Source organism: Pan troglodytes, chromosome 6, assembly GCF_028858775.2.
Source record: "Pan troglodytes isolate AG18354 chromosome 6, NHGRI_mPanTro3-v2.0_pri, whole genome shotgun sequence".
Taxonomy (NCBI): Eukaryota; Metazoa; Chordata; class Mammalia; order Primates; family Hominidae; genus Pan; species Pan troglodytes.
In genome coordinates, this window is record NC_072404.2 from 10,888,743 (window position 1) to 10,901,936 (window position 13,194).

Consider the following 13,194-nt stretch of genomic DNA (forward strand, 5'->3'; position numbering starts at 1 on the left):
ACTGTGCCCGTCGTCCCCAGTGTAGCTGGGCCCAGCACCTACCGCCTACCTGTGGCTTGCTTGCTCCCCCCACTGCCTGGCTCCCTACTGCCACGTCCCTGCTAGGCACAAGGGCCCCTATGGGACCTGCCCGGGAAGGGTCAGGGCCTCTGGGAAAACCCTCTTCCCCCAAGACTTCATGACTCTGAGGACCCTCGTGACCCCCATGACAGGGTCATTTGCATCTGGTGGCTGGATTCCCGAGTACAAATTCCAGCTTTCTCCCTTAGGAGACCTGGGCCAGGTTCTGGGCTTTGGAAAACCAACCACCCTATGGGAGGCTTGGAACCCCGGGGGGCTGATGGAGGGAAGACAGGCTTCCATGTGAAAGACATGCCAGCGGCACCTGAGGAACCCTAGGATTGGTCCCCGGATCCAAGAGAAGGCCCTTCCTTTGCACGCACACTTCACCCTCCTTCCCAAGCCCCAGCCCCTATTCCTTTTTATTAATACAGTAATGCTTTATTTGAGATCCTGCTGAACATTCAGAAGATAACCCCACCCACTCCCTCTGCCCCCAGGGAGCTAGGACCAGAAGTGGGAAAAAGACAAAGGACTTCACCTTTTTTTCTTTTTTTTTTTTGAGACGGGGTCTTACTCTGTCGCCCAGGTTTGAGTGCAGTGGCGCCATCTCAGCTCACTACAACCTCTGCCTCTCGGGTTCAAACGATTCTCGTGCCTCAGCCTCCTAAGTAGCTGGGACTACACGCGTGCACCACCATGGCCAGCTGATTTTTGTATTTTTAGTAGAGATGGGGTTTCACCATGTTGGCCAGGCTGGTCTCAAACTCCTTGACCTCAGGTGATCTGCCCGCCTCAGCCTCCCAAAGTGGGGAGATTACAGGTGTTGCTGACTCCATCTAATTTATTTCGCCACTCCCACTGGGGAGGACCAGAGGGTTATAAGCAGATGCCTTCAGAGGCCACGGCAGGGCTCAGGGCTGGGGGGTGGGGTGGGGGATGGCTGAGGTGGGGACCAGAAGAGGGATCAGGAATGCTTAGGAGGCAAAGGCCACCAGACCACCCTGATGATGGATTAGAAGTGGCAGATGCAGCCGGGCACGGTGGTTCATGCCTGTAATCCCAGCACTTGGGGAGGCCGAGGCAGGCGGATCACGAGGTCAGGAAGTCGAGACCATCCTGGGACTATAAGTCCCAGCTACTCGGGAGGCTGAGGCAGGTGAATCGCTTGAACCTGGGAGGTGGAGGTTGCAGTTAGCCAAGATCACACCACTGCACTCCAGCCTGGGTGACAGAGCGAGACTCCGTCTAAAAAAAAAGAAAGAAAGAAAGTGGCAGATGGTCTCTCTCTCTCCTGGAGCTGAGACACTCTTCTGCCCTGGGACATGAGAACTCCTGGTTTTCCAACCTCTGCCTCCAGGATCTCAGCCTCCGTCCCAGCCTCATCTATCTATCTATCTATCTATCCATCTATCTATCTATATTTTTTAAGCCAGGTGGGGTAAGCCACTGCTCATGCCTGTGATCTCAGCATTTTGGGAGGCCAAAGCAGAAAGATTGCTTGAGGCCAAGAATTCAGGACCAACCTTGGCATGGTGAAACCCCATTTATACAAAAAATTTTAAAATTAGCCAGGCATGGTGGCATGCACCTGCAGTCCCAGCTCCTCAGGAGGCTGAAGCAGGAAGATCACTTGAGCCCAGGAGTTGGAGGCTACAATGAGCTATGATGGCACCACCGCACTCCAGCCTAGGCGACAGAGTGAGACCCTCTCTTAAAAAAAAAAAAAAAGACAAGGGCCAGGCACGGTGGCTCGCGCCTGTTAATCCCAGCACTTTGGGAGGCCAAAGCAAGTGGATCACCTGAGGTCAGGAGTTCCAGACCAGCCTGGCCAACATGGTGAAACCCCATCTCTATTAAAAATAAAACAAATGAGCAGGGGGTGGTGGTACACGCTTGTAATCCGAGCTACTCGGGAGGCTGAGCCATGAGAATCACTTGAACCCGGGAGGCAGAGGCTGCAGTGAGCCGAGATTGTGCCACTGTACTCCGGCCTGGGTGACAGAGCAAGACTCTGTCTGAAAAAGGAAAAGAGAAGAAGAAAGAAGAAGAAGAGGAGGAAGAGGAGGAGGAGAAGGAAGAGGAGGAGGAGGAGGGAAATGAAACAGAAGAAATGACTTTTTAGGCATTGGTGCATAGTCAGGAGGAGTCCCATTCTTGAAGCCTTGTTTCTGCCGCGTGTCTGGCATCTACATTTGCGTGTCCCAGCTGGGATGCTGTGCGTCACAAGTCACAAAACAAGCGAGACCTCGGATAGGAGCAATGAATGCCTCCTATCCCCTCCTGCCGATGAGGGAAACTGAGGCTCATGGGCTGGGGACCTTCCCAAGGTCACAGGGCCTATGGGGGCGGGACTGTCCTGGAGCCCAGCTGGGCTCTGGGCTGATTTCCCGACACAGAACTCCTGCTCTGGTGATTTCTCGGACCTCCAGAAGATGGAAGTCAAACAGAAGTAGTAAGCAAAGCCAAGCCCTGCATGCCATGGCATCTACCCTGACCTTGACTTCTATGGCCCTTGCTCTGACCCCACAGGTCCAGGCCTCGCTGTCCACTGCACCGGGACACACCTGTCCCCAGGTACCAGCGACACCTCTGCCCCAGCCAGGCTCAGCCAGCCACTGGTAACCACAGCTCCCAGGAGGCTGGGGCTGGGCCTGTCCAGGGTCCATGGCCTGCCGCCCTCTTCCTGGCCCCAGCCTGCTGTTGACCTTCGAGCCGACCTTGGCAATGGAATCTTTAGGGCCGCAGAGGGGACCCCCGAAGTGGAACTCAAGCCTAGAAATGGATTTTCTGTTTCTCCAAGAGCAAAAGATGTTGAATAAAAAATTAGTTACTATTTTTACTGTCGGGATCCAGTTGTTATGGCAACTGAGGGCCTGACTCCTGCTCAGGAGGAGGCGGGGTTGGAGTATGATGAGGGAGAAGGCAGGGATGGGGCTTGGGGCAGGCACCAGCTGGGGGACAAGCTGGTGCAGGCGGCAGGTCTGCCCCTCCAGACAGAAGTCTCCCTGTCTGCTCGCCTGATTGTGCTCACCTGACTGTGTTCCTAATGACCCTGTCTCCCTTTAGCCACACTCACCTCCTGCCACCTCTGAGGGCTCCAGCTTGGCCCAGCCTGGTCACCTAAGCCTCTCTCTCCACTGCCTCTGGGAATGGGTGGTCGTGCCCTCATCTCCAGGTGAAAACCGAGGCCCCTGCCTCAGGGACAACTCACACTGAGTAGATACTCCATCAACCTCACCTGGCCAAAACCCTCCCTCCGTCCCTGCTCTCCGTCTCAAGGTAGCACCAGTAGCCACCAGGGCCAGGTTGATGGCAATTGAAAGTTTTGCAGGTTTGCCAGGAGTGGTGGCTCACACCAGTAATCCTAGCACGTGAGGAGGCCAAGGTGGGAGGATCACTTGAGGCCAGGAGTTCAAGACCAGCAGCATAGCGGGACCCCATCTCTACAACAAATTAAAAATTAGCTAGGTGTGGTGGTGCACACCTGTAGTCCCAGCTACTTGGAAAGCTGAAGTAGGATCACTTGAGCCCAAGAGTTTGAGGCTGCAGTGAGCTACAGTCGTGCCACCGCACTCCATCCTGGGCAGCAGAGCAAGATCCTATCTCTAAAAAAATAAATTTAAAGGCCAGGCACGGTGGCTCACACCTGTAATCCCAGCACTTTGGGAGGCTGAGGCAGGCAGATCACTTGAGGTCAGGAGTTTGAGACCAGTCTGGCCAACATGGTGAAACCCCATCTCTACTAAAAATCCAAAAAATTAGCCAGGCGTGGTGGTGTGCATCTGTAATCCCAGCTACTTGAGAGGCTGAGGCAGGAGAATTGCTTGAACCCAGGAGGCGGAGGTTGCAGTGAGCCAAGATTGCGCCACCGCCACTCCAGTCTGGGTGACAGAATAAGGCTCTGTTGCAAAAATAAATAAATAAATAACTTAAAAAGGAGAAAGGTGGAAAAGGGAGAGGGTGGATGGGGCTCAGGAGGATCGGGGAGTGAAAAATTACAAAAAGTGTAAAGCAGGCATTGGTCCACGTGAAACCATCTGGGTTTGCTAACGGTGCTTATCAAAGTTAGGTTCCTGCCCTCCCCTGGAGGCTGGGACACAGGGGCCCTCTCCTCCTGCATTGCTGGAACAAACTGTAACTTCTGGCAGCCTTGAGCTTTCTCAGGCAGGCACTTTTAGAGAGACAGGGGCCATCCTAGGGATGCAACCTTGAGCGGCTGGAAACGAGGTTCGTGTTTGTTCAAGTTTTTATGGGCCAAGGCTGAGGCCCAGCTGAGAAAGCGCTCAAAAGAGCCTGGCTGGAGTTTGGCCAAGGAGAGTGTCTTTGCCGGGGGTCTGGGGGTGGCCCTAGGACGGGGAAACAATGTTGCCTGGGGTATTAGGGTCTGAAGGAAGTCAGGGAAGTCTTCTCAGCTGAGTCTTGCAAGGTGGCTGGAAAACGAGCAGGAGGACAAGAAGGAGCAGGTGAGAAAAAGGCATCCAGGTGGGGAAGTGAGTTCCAAGTGAAGGGAACAGCATCAACAGCACCTGTAGGCAGGCATGGTAGCTCATGCCTGTAATCCCAGCATTTGGGAGGTCAAGGCAGGCGGATCACTTGAGATCAAGAGTTCAAGACCAGCCTGGTCAACATGGCGAAACCCCACCTCTACTAAAAATACAAAAATTAGCCAGGCATGATGGCAGGTGCCTGTAATCCCAGCACTTTGGGAGGTCAAGGCAGGAGGATCACTTGAGGTCAAGAGTTTGAGACCAGCCTGGCAAACATAGAGAAAACCTGTCTCTACTAAAAATACAAAAATTAGCCGGATGCGGTGGCGCGCGCCTGTAGTCCCCACAGCTACTGGGAGGCTGAGGCAGGAGAATCGCTTGAATGCTTAAACCTGGGAGGCAGAGGTTGCAGATCACACCACTGCACTCCAGCCTGGGGGACAGAGAGAGACTCTCTCTCAAAAAAAAAAAAAGAAAAAAGAAAGAAAACACAATACCCACATTTGTGTCAGGTTATGGCATACAGAACCTGAACTGACACTGATACTAAATGTAATAGTCTAACTCCCCCAACCCATTTTTTTGAGAAAGGGTCTCCCTCTGTTGTCCAGGCTAGAGTGCAGTGGCATAATCATGGCTTACTGCAGCCTCGAACTCCTGGTCTCGAGCAATCCTCCCACCTCAGCCTACCAAGTAGCTAGGATCACAGATGCACACCATGACACACTGCTAATCTTTTAATTTTTTGTAGAGACAAAGTCTCAGTATGTTGCCCAGGCTGATCCCAAACTCCTGGGCTCAAGCGATCCTCCCTCCTCAGCCTCCCAAAGTGCTGGGGTTGCAGGCATGAGCCACCCCGCCCGGCCTTGACTCCCTTTTTGATATTTAACTGCTTGTGATATTGTGATACAATAAATATTATTTGGTTCCTTCCCTTGGTTCCTGAGGCAGAGCTTCTGAAACCTTTGTAGACGAGGGCACTAAGGAGGATCTTTAGTTGTAGTATTTGATCTTTGACTGTTTCCTGACACAGACCTCCTAAGATCTCCGTAACGTCCTGAGTGATAGGAACATCTTTTGTTCTAGTGAGGTGACTCCTGGGGGGGTCCTGGGTAGCCTCAGGATGTGGGGGCTAGTTGCCAGGCGAACCAACCACATGATTAGAGGGTTAGAACGTTTACTCCTCCCCCTGACTTCCGGAGAGGGAAGAGGGACTGACGGGTGCGTTCATCACCAATGATTCAGTACATCATGCCTATGAAATGAAGCCTCCAAAAAACCCAAGAAGGGCCAGGCATGGTGGCTCACGCCTGTAATCCCAGCACTTTGGGAGGCCGAGGTGGGCAGATCACCTGAGGTCAGGAGTTTGAGACCAGCCTGGCCGACATGGCGAAACCCCATCTCTACTCTACTAAAAATAAAAAAAAATTAGCCGGGCATCGTGGGGCGTGCCTGTGGTCCCAGTTAGTTGAGAGGCTGAGGCAGGAGAATTGCTTGAACTCAGGAGGCGAAGGTGCAGTGAGCTGAGGTCGCGCCACTACACTCCGGCCTGGGTGACAGAGCAAGACTCTGTCTCAAAAAAACAAAACAAAACAAAACAAAACAAAACAAAAGGACAGCACTCGGAAAGCTTCAATGCTGAACATGTGGAGGTGCCGGGAGGGTGGTGTGCCCAGAGAGGGCATGGAAGCTCCACCCGTTCCCACAAAACTTGCCCCTTCGGCCTCGGCATCTGGCCATTCCTCTGCATTTTTGGTAATGCCCTTTATAGTAAACTGGTAAACAGGCCGGCCATGGTGGCTCACGCCTATAATCCCAGCACGTTGGGAGGCTGAGGCGGGCGGATCACTTGAGGCCGGGAGTTCAAGACAAACCTGGCCAACATAGCAAAACCCCATCTCCACTAAAAATACAAAAATTAGCTGGGTGTGGTGGTGGGTGCCTGTAATCCCAGCTACTTGGGAGGTTGAGGCAGGAGGATCGCTGGAGCCCAGGAGGAGGTGGTTGGTTGTAGTGAACCGAGATCACACTTCTGCACTCCAGAGCAAGACTCCGTCTCAAAAAAAAAAAAAAAGTGCTTTGTGTTAAGTATTGAGTGGTGTGAGAGTAGGAAACACACTTTGGTCTTATTTTATTTTATTTCAGAGACAGGGTCTGGCTCTGCCACCTGGTATGATCACAGCTCACTATAGCCCTGAACTCCTGGGTGCAAAGCATCCTCCAACCTCAGCCTTCCTAGTAGCTGGGACTACAAGTGCACACCATCATGCCTGGCTACTTTTTTTTTTTTTTTTTGTAGAGAATGAGGGTCTCACTATGTTGCCCAGGTTGGTCTCAAACTCCTGGCCTCAAGTGATTCTCTTGCCTCAGCCTCCCAAAGTACTGGGATTACAGCCACGAGCTACCACACACTGCCTATTTTTATTTAATATAAAAAAAATTTTGTTGGCCACGCATGGTGGCTTGCACCCGTAATCCCAGCACGTTGGGAGGCTGAGGCGGGTGGATCACTTGAGGCCAGGAGTTCAAGACCAGCCTGGCCAACATGGCAAAAACCCATCTCTACTAAAAATACAAAAATTAGCTGGGTATGGTGACACATGCCTGTAATCCCAGCTACTCGGGAGGCTGAGGCATAAGAATCACTTAAGACTGGGAGGCACAGATTGCAGTGAGCTGAAATCATGCTGCTGCACTCCAGCCTGGGCAACACAGAGAGACTCTGTCTCAAAAAAAAAATATATATATATATATATTATATATACACACACACATATATATATATGTATTTTTTGTAGAAAACGAGGTCTCACTTTGTTGCCCAGGCTGGTCTCAAGCTCCTGGTCTCAAGTGGTCCTCCCACCTCAGCCTCCCACTGGGATTACAGTCATGTCAGTGTACTCGGCCTGTTTTTATTTTTAATTTTTAATTTTTAATTTTTTTGTAGAGACATGCTGTGTTGTTTAGGCTGGTCTCAAACTCCTAGTCTCAAGCAATCCTCCCATCTCTGCCTCTCAAAGCACTGGGATCATAGGTGTAGGCCACTGTGCCTGGCCTTGTTCTATTTTTAAATCTTTTTTTTTTTTTTTTTTTTAACAGAGTCTCATTCTGTCGCCAGGCTGGAGTGCAATGGCGCGATCTCGGCTCACTGCAACCTCCGCCTCCAGGGTTCAAGTGATTCTCCTGCCTCAGCCTCCCGAGTAGCTGGGACTACAGGCATGCGCCACCACGCCCAGCTAATTTTTGTATTTTTAGTAGAGACAGGGTTTCACCATGTTGGCCAGGCTTGTCTTGAACTCCTGACCTCAAGTGATCCACCCACCTTAGCCTCCCAAAGTGCTGCGATTCCAGGTGTGAGCCACCGCGCCCGGCCAAATCTTATATAGTGCTGAAGGCTTTTAAGTATCATTTTCCCTCTTCCCCTGTGACTGACATCTGGGGAAGTTGATAAGAAGCCTCAGTGCTCCCTCCTTTGCCGCCAATGGGAGGTTTAAACCACACAAGCCCCTGAGTGCACAAACCCTCACCCAGTCACACCCACCAACCACCATAAAAACCCCAAGCCAGCCTCCTTTCCCTGTTCTCGCAAGACTTTTTTTTGTTTATTTATTTTTAGACGGAGCCTCGCTCTGTCGCCAGGCTGGAGTGCAGTGGTGCGATCTTGGCTCACTGCAACCTCCACCTCCCAGGTTCAAGCGATTCTCCTGCCCCAGCCTCCTGCGTAGCTGGGATTACAGGCGCCCTCCACCCGCCACCACGCCTTGCTAATTATTTGTATCTTTAGTAGAGACGAGAGTTCACCATGTTGGCCAGGCTGGTCTCAAACTCCTGGCCTTGTGATCCACCTGCCTTGGCTTCCCAAAGTGCTGGGATTACAGGCGTGAGCCACCACGCCCGGCCTCTTTTAGTTATTTTTAAATGTACAATTTGGCCGGGCGCGGTGGCTCACGCCTGTAACCCCAGTACTCACTATGTTGCTCTCATCAAGATCAAGAGACTCCATCTCCACTAAAAGTACAAAAATTAACTGGGTGTGGTGGTGCGTGCCTCTGGTCCCAGCTACTTGAGAGGCCTAGGTGGGAGGATTGCTTGAGCCTGGGAGGTTGAGGCTGTGGTGAGCCGAGACGGCACCACTGCACTCCAGCCTGGGCAATAGAGTGAGACTATGTCTGAAAAGGGAAGGGAGGGGAGGGGAGGAGAAGGGAAGGGACAGCCTTGGAAAATAAAAAATGAAAAACAAAATTAAAGAAGGAAATGAAAAGTAAGCCAGAGGAAATGTATGCAATACTAAAATCTTATATCCAAACTATAAAAAGAACACTTACAAGTCAACTATGAGAAGACAAAAACAAATCCAATTTTTAAAATGGGATTTTAAAAATTTGAACAGAAATTTCACAAAAGAAAATATACAAAAGGCCAGGGCTGGGCACAGCGGCTCACACTTGTAATCCTAGTGCTTTAGGAGGTCAAGGTGGGAGGATCACTTGAGGCCAGAAGTTCAAGACCAGCGTGGGCAACATAGCGAGACCCCATCTCTAAAAAAAAAAAATCATATAAATTAGCCAGGAGTGGTGGCATGTGCCTGTAGGTCCAGCTACTAAGGAGGCTGAGGTGGGAGGATCGCTTGAGCCCACGAATTGAAGGCTGCAGTGAGCTATGATCATGCTGCTGCCGTCCAGCCTAGACAATGCTGTGTCTAAAAAAAAAAAAGGAAGATATTCAAAAGGCCAATTAGCACAAGAAAAGATGCTCAACATCATTAGCCACCCGGGAAATGCAAATCAAAACCACAGTGATAGACCATTACCTGTCCATTACAACAGCTGAAATTAAAGACTAGTGATACCAAGAATAGCAACTGGACCTCTCCTTCAGTGCCAGTGGGAAAGTAAAATGATGTACCAGTTTGGGAAACAGTTTGGTTCTTACTATATGATTTAGCAATTCCACACTTAGGGAATGAACATGTATTCACCCAACAACTTTTACACGAATGTGCGTAGCAGTTTTATTCATAATTGCCCCAAAATAAAAGAAACTCAGTGTGCACCGGCTGGTGAATGGATGAATGAATTGTGTCATATCTTTGTGGTCGAATACTACTCAGCAGTAAAAAGGAATGAACTACTGATACATGTAACATAGAAGAATCTCAGAAACATGTGGAGGCCAGGCACGGGGGCTCACGCCTGTAATCCCAGCACTTTGGGAGGCTGAGGTGGGAGGATCACTTGAGCTCAGGAGGTCGAGACCAGACTGGGCTACATAGTAAGACCTCGTCCCTATTAAAAATCAAGAAAATTAGCCAGGCATGGTGATGCGTGCCTGTAGTCTCAGCTCCTCAGGAGGCGAGGCAGGAAGATGGCTTGAGTCTGGGAGATCAAGGCTGCAGTGAGCTAAGATCACACCACTGCGCTCCAGCCTGGGCAACAGAGTGAGGCCCTGTCTCAAAAAACAAAAAGCATGCTGAGCAAAAGAAACCAGACACAAGAGTGCATGTCATATGATCCCATGTATGTGAAACTACAGAAAGATAAATTTTAGTCTAAAATGAGAAAAAGGGCCGGGTGCGGTAGCTCAAGCCTGTAATCCCAGCACTTTGGGAGGCCAAGCACTTTGGAACACCTGAGGTCAGGAGTTCAAGACCAGCCTGGCAAACTTTAGTTGGCCATCTTTTTAGTAGAGATGGCAAAACTTCATCTCTACTAAAAATACAAAAATTAGCTGGACATGGTGGTGGATGTCTGTAATCCCAGCTACTCAAGAAGATGAGGCAAGAGAATCGCTTGAACCTGGGAGGTGGAGGTTGCAGTGAGCCAAAATCACGCGACTGCACTCCAGCCTGGGCGACAGAGTGAGACTCCATAACAAAAATAAAATAAAATAAAAATACAAAAACTTAGCTGGGTGTGGTGGGGGGGTGCCTGTAATCCCAGCTACTCAGGAGGCTGAGGCAGAAGAATCACTTGAACCCAGGAAGTGGAGGTTGCGGTAAGCCAAGATTGCACCAGTGCACTCCAGCCTGGATGACACAGCAAGACTCCCATCTCAAAACAAATAAGTAATATAAAGTGACACAAAGCAGGTGCCCAAAAGCAGGTGGTTGCCTAGCGCCAGGGATGGGGGTTATGGATGGATGGACTGGAAGGAACAGGAGGGAATAGTTTGGGGTGGTGGAAATGATCTCTATCTTGATTGTGGGGGGTTATGAGGGTGTATAAATTTGTCAAAACTGATAGAAAGGTACACTTAAATGGGGTGCCTTGTACCACGTATAAATTACACCTCAATAACATTGATTTTTTTTTTTTTTACAAGCAATGGGCCAAAATGGCAGGAAATTACTGCTTCTGAAAGCAGACTGAGTTCGGGAATAATGTCCTCTATGACAACACCAGCACACCTTCATGTAGATACGGCTGATGACAGTTCTTGGGAACAAAATGATGATGGACAAATTGTGAATAATGGCGGTCCTCCACTACTGTCAATGATTTCACAGGTCAGATGCACATTAAACTAACTGTAACCAGAAAATGCAATGAAGCCGTGCCGTGATGACTCATGGGGTGGGGGAGTTACAGCCTCGGCTCTCTGGCAGGCTCACGGGGTGAGTGCAGGTTGCACGCCTTTGGCAGTAACTGCACGGAATTACAGCCAGCACGGATGATACGGATTTTCATAGACAGAACTTCCATGCTTCTTCCCAGGAAAACAGCAAAACGTCACTTGTTGACAATAGTTTAGTCTGCAGGTAGCTATCTTGCCCTTTCTGATTCTTGGTGCTGGTTAACATTAAGACAAAGAAAACAGGCTGGGCGCGGTGGCTCACGCCTGTAATCCCAGCACTTTGGGAGGCCGAGGCGGGTGGACCACTTGAGGTCAGGAGTTCGAGACCAGCCTGACCAACATGGAGAAACCTTGTCTCTACTAAAAATACAAAATTAGCTGGGTGTGGTGGCACATGCCTGTAATCCCAGCTACTCAGGAGGCTGAAGCAGGAGAATCGCTTGAACCTGGGAGGCAGGGGTTGCGGTGAGCCGAGACGGTGCCATTGCACTCCAGCCTGGGTAACAAGAGTGAAACTCCGTCTCAAAAAAACAAACAAAAACAGGCCAGGTGCGGTGGCTCAAGCCTATAATCTCAGCACTTTGAGAGGCCGAGGCAGGAGGATCACTTGAGGCCAGCAGTTTGAGACCAACCTGAGCAACATAGAAAGACCCTATCTATACAAAAAAATTAAAAAATTAGTCAGGCATGGTGGCACACACCTATAGTCCCAGCTACTCAGGAGGCTGGGATGGGAGGGTCCCTTGAGCCTGGGAGGTCAAGGCTGCAGTGAACTATGATTGATTGAGTCACTGCAGTCTAGCCTTGCTGACAGAGTGAGACCCCAACCCCCCACCCCCCAAAAAAAACAGGGCCGGGCACAGTGGCTCACACCTGTAATGCCAACACTTTGAGAGGCCGAATCAGGCAGATCACCTGAGGTCAGGAGTTCCAGACTAGCTTGGCCAACATGGTGAAATCCTGCCTCTACTAAAAATACAAAAATTAGGCGGATGTAGTGGCGGGCGCCTATAAATCTCAGCTACATGGGAGGCTGAGGCATGAGAATCACTTGAATCCGGGAGGCAGAGGTTGCAGTGAGCCAAGATCATGCCATTGCACTCCAGCATGGGCACATGAGTGAAACTCCGTCTCAAAAAAAAAAAAAAAAAAGCCAGAGGCTTCAAAAATAACCTGAATGATTCCAGACTACCTAGAAGGAAGGAGTAGCTTCCTCTCACCCTCACTGGGAGAAATGCAGAGATAGGATAATGGTCTTTATGACTCCAAAAATGCCTAAGACAAGAACATGTCAACAAAGAACTCCAGTGAGAGCTTCTCAGTTCACATATGACCCCATTTCATCCTTGCAAGAACACTGGGCAAGAGATAACGTCTTAAAATTCCCATTTTACTAATAAAAAATTCCTAGCCAGACGTGGCAGTTCACACCTGCCATACCACCACTTTAGGAGGGCAAGACGGAAGGATAACTTGGAGCCAGGAGTTCGAGATCAGCCTGGGCAACAAAGCGAGATTCTGTTTCTTTTTTTTTTGAGACAGGGCCTTGCTCTGTCGCGCAGTCTGGAGTGCAGTGGTGCGATCTCTGCTCACTGCAAGCTCCGCCTCCTGGGTTCACGTCATTCTCCTGCCTCAGCCTCCAGAGTAGCTGGGACTACAGGCATCCGCCACCACGCCCGGCTAATTTTTTTTATTTTTGGTAGAGAAGGGGTTTCACCATGTTGGCCAGGCTGGTCTGGAACTCCTGACCTCAAGTGATCCGTCTGCCTCGGCCTCCCAAAGTGCTCGGATTACAGGCGTGAGCCACTGTGCCCAGTCGTGAGACCCACTTTACTCTTAATTTCCCCAATTCCTAGAATAGTGCATGGCCCACAGGAAATCCGCAGAATATATTTGCAGAATGAATGAATGACTTGCCAAAGGAATTAGGGCAAATAAGTAGATATCGAGTAAACATCCACAACCACCTGCCCCATACCCTTTTCAGCTCTGGGGAGATGGTGGCTCCTGTGGGGTCGGGGATTGGGGGTCTCCGTTCCTTTCATCCTCCAGCCTCGTGGGGGAGTCAAGT

General features: G+C 50.3%; 1 long non-coding RNA gene across 1 annotated transcript; it reads right to left on the reverse strand.

Moving 5' to 3' along the window:
* Nucleotides 1-8,905: 8,905 nt before the first annotated feature.
* LOC129135465 (uncharacterized) lies at nucleotides 8,906-13,178 on the reverse strand. Its single transcript, XR_008536326.2, has 2 exons — nucleotides 13,102-13,178; nucleotides 8,906-9,088 (listed from the first exon to the last, which is right to left on the reverse strand). It is a non-coding gene; the product is annotated as an uncharacterized LOC129135465 (long non-coding RNA).
* Nucleotides 13,179-13,194: the final 16 nt, after the last annotated feature.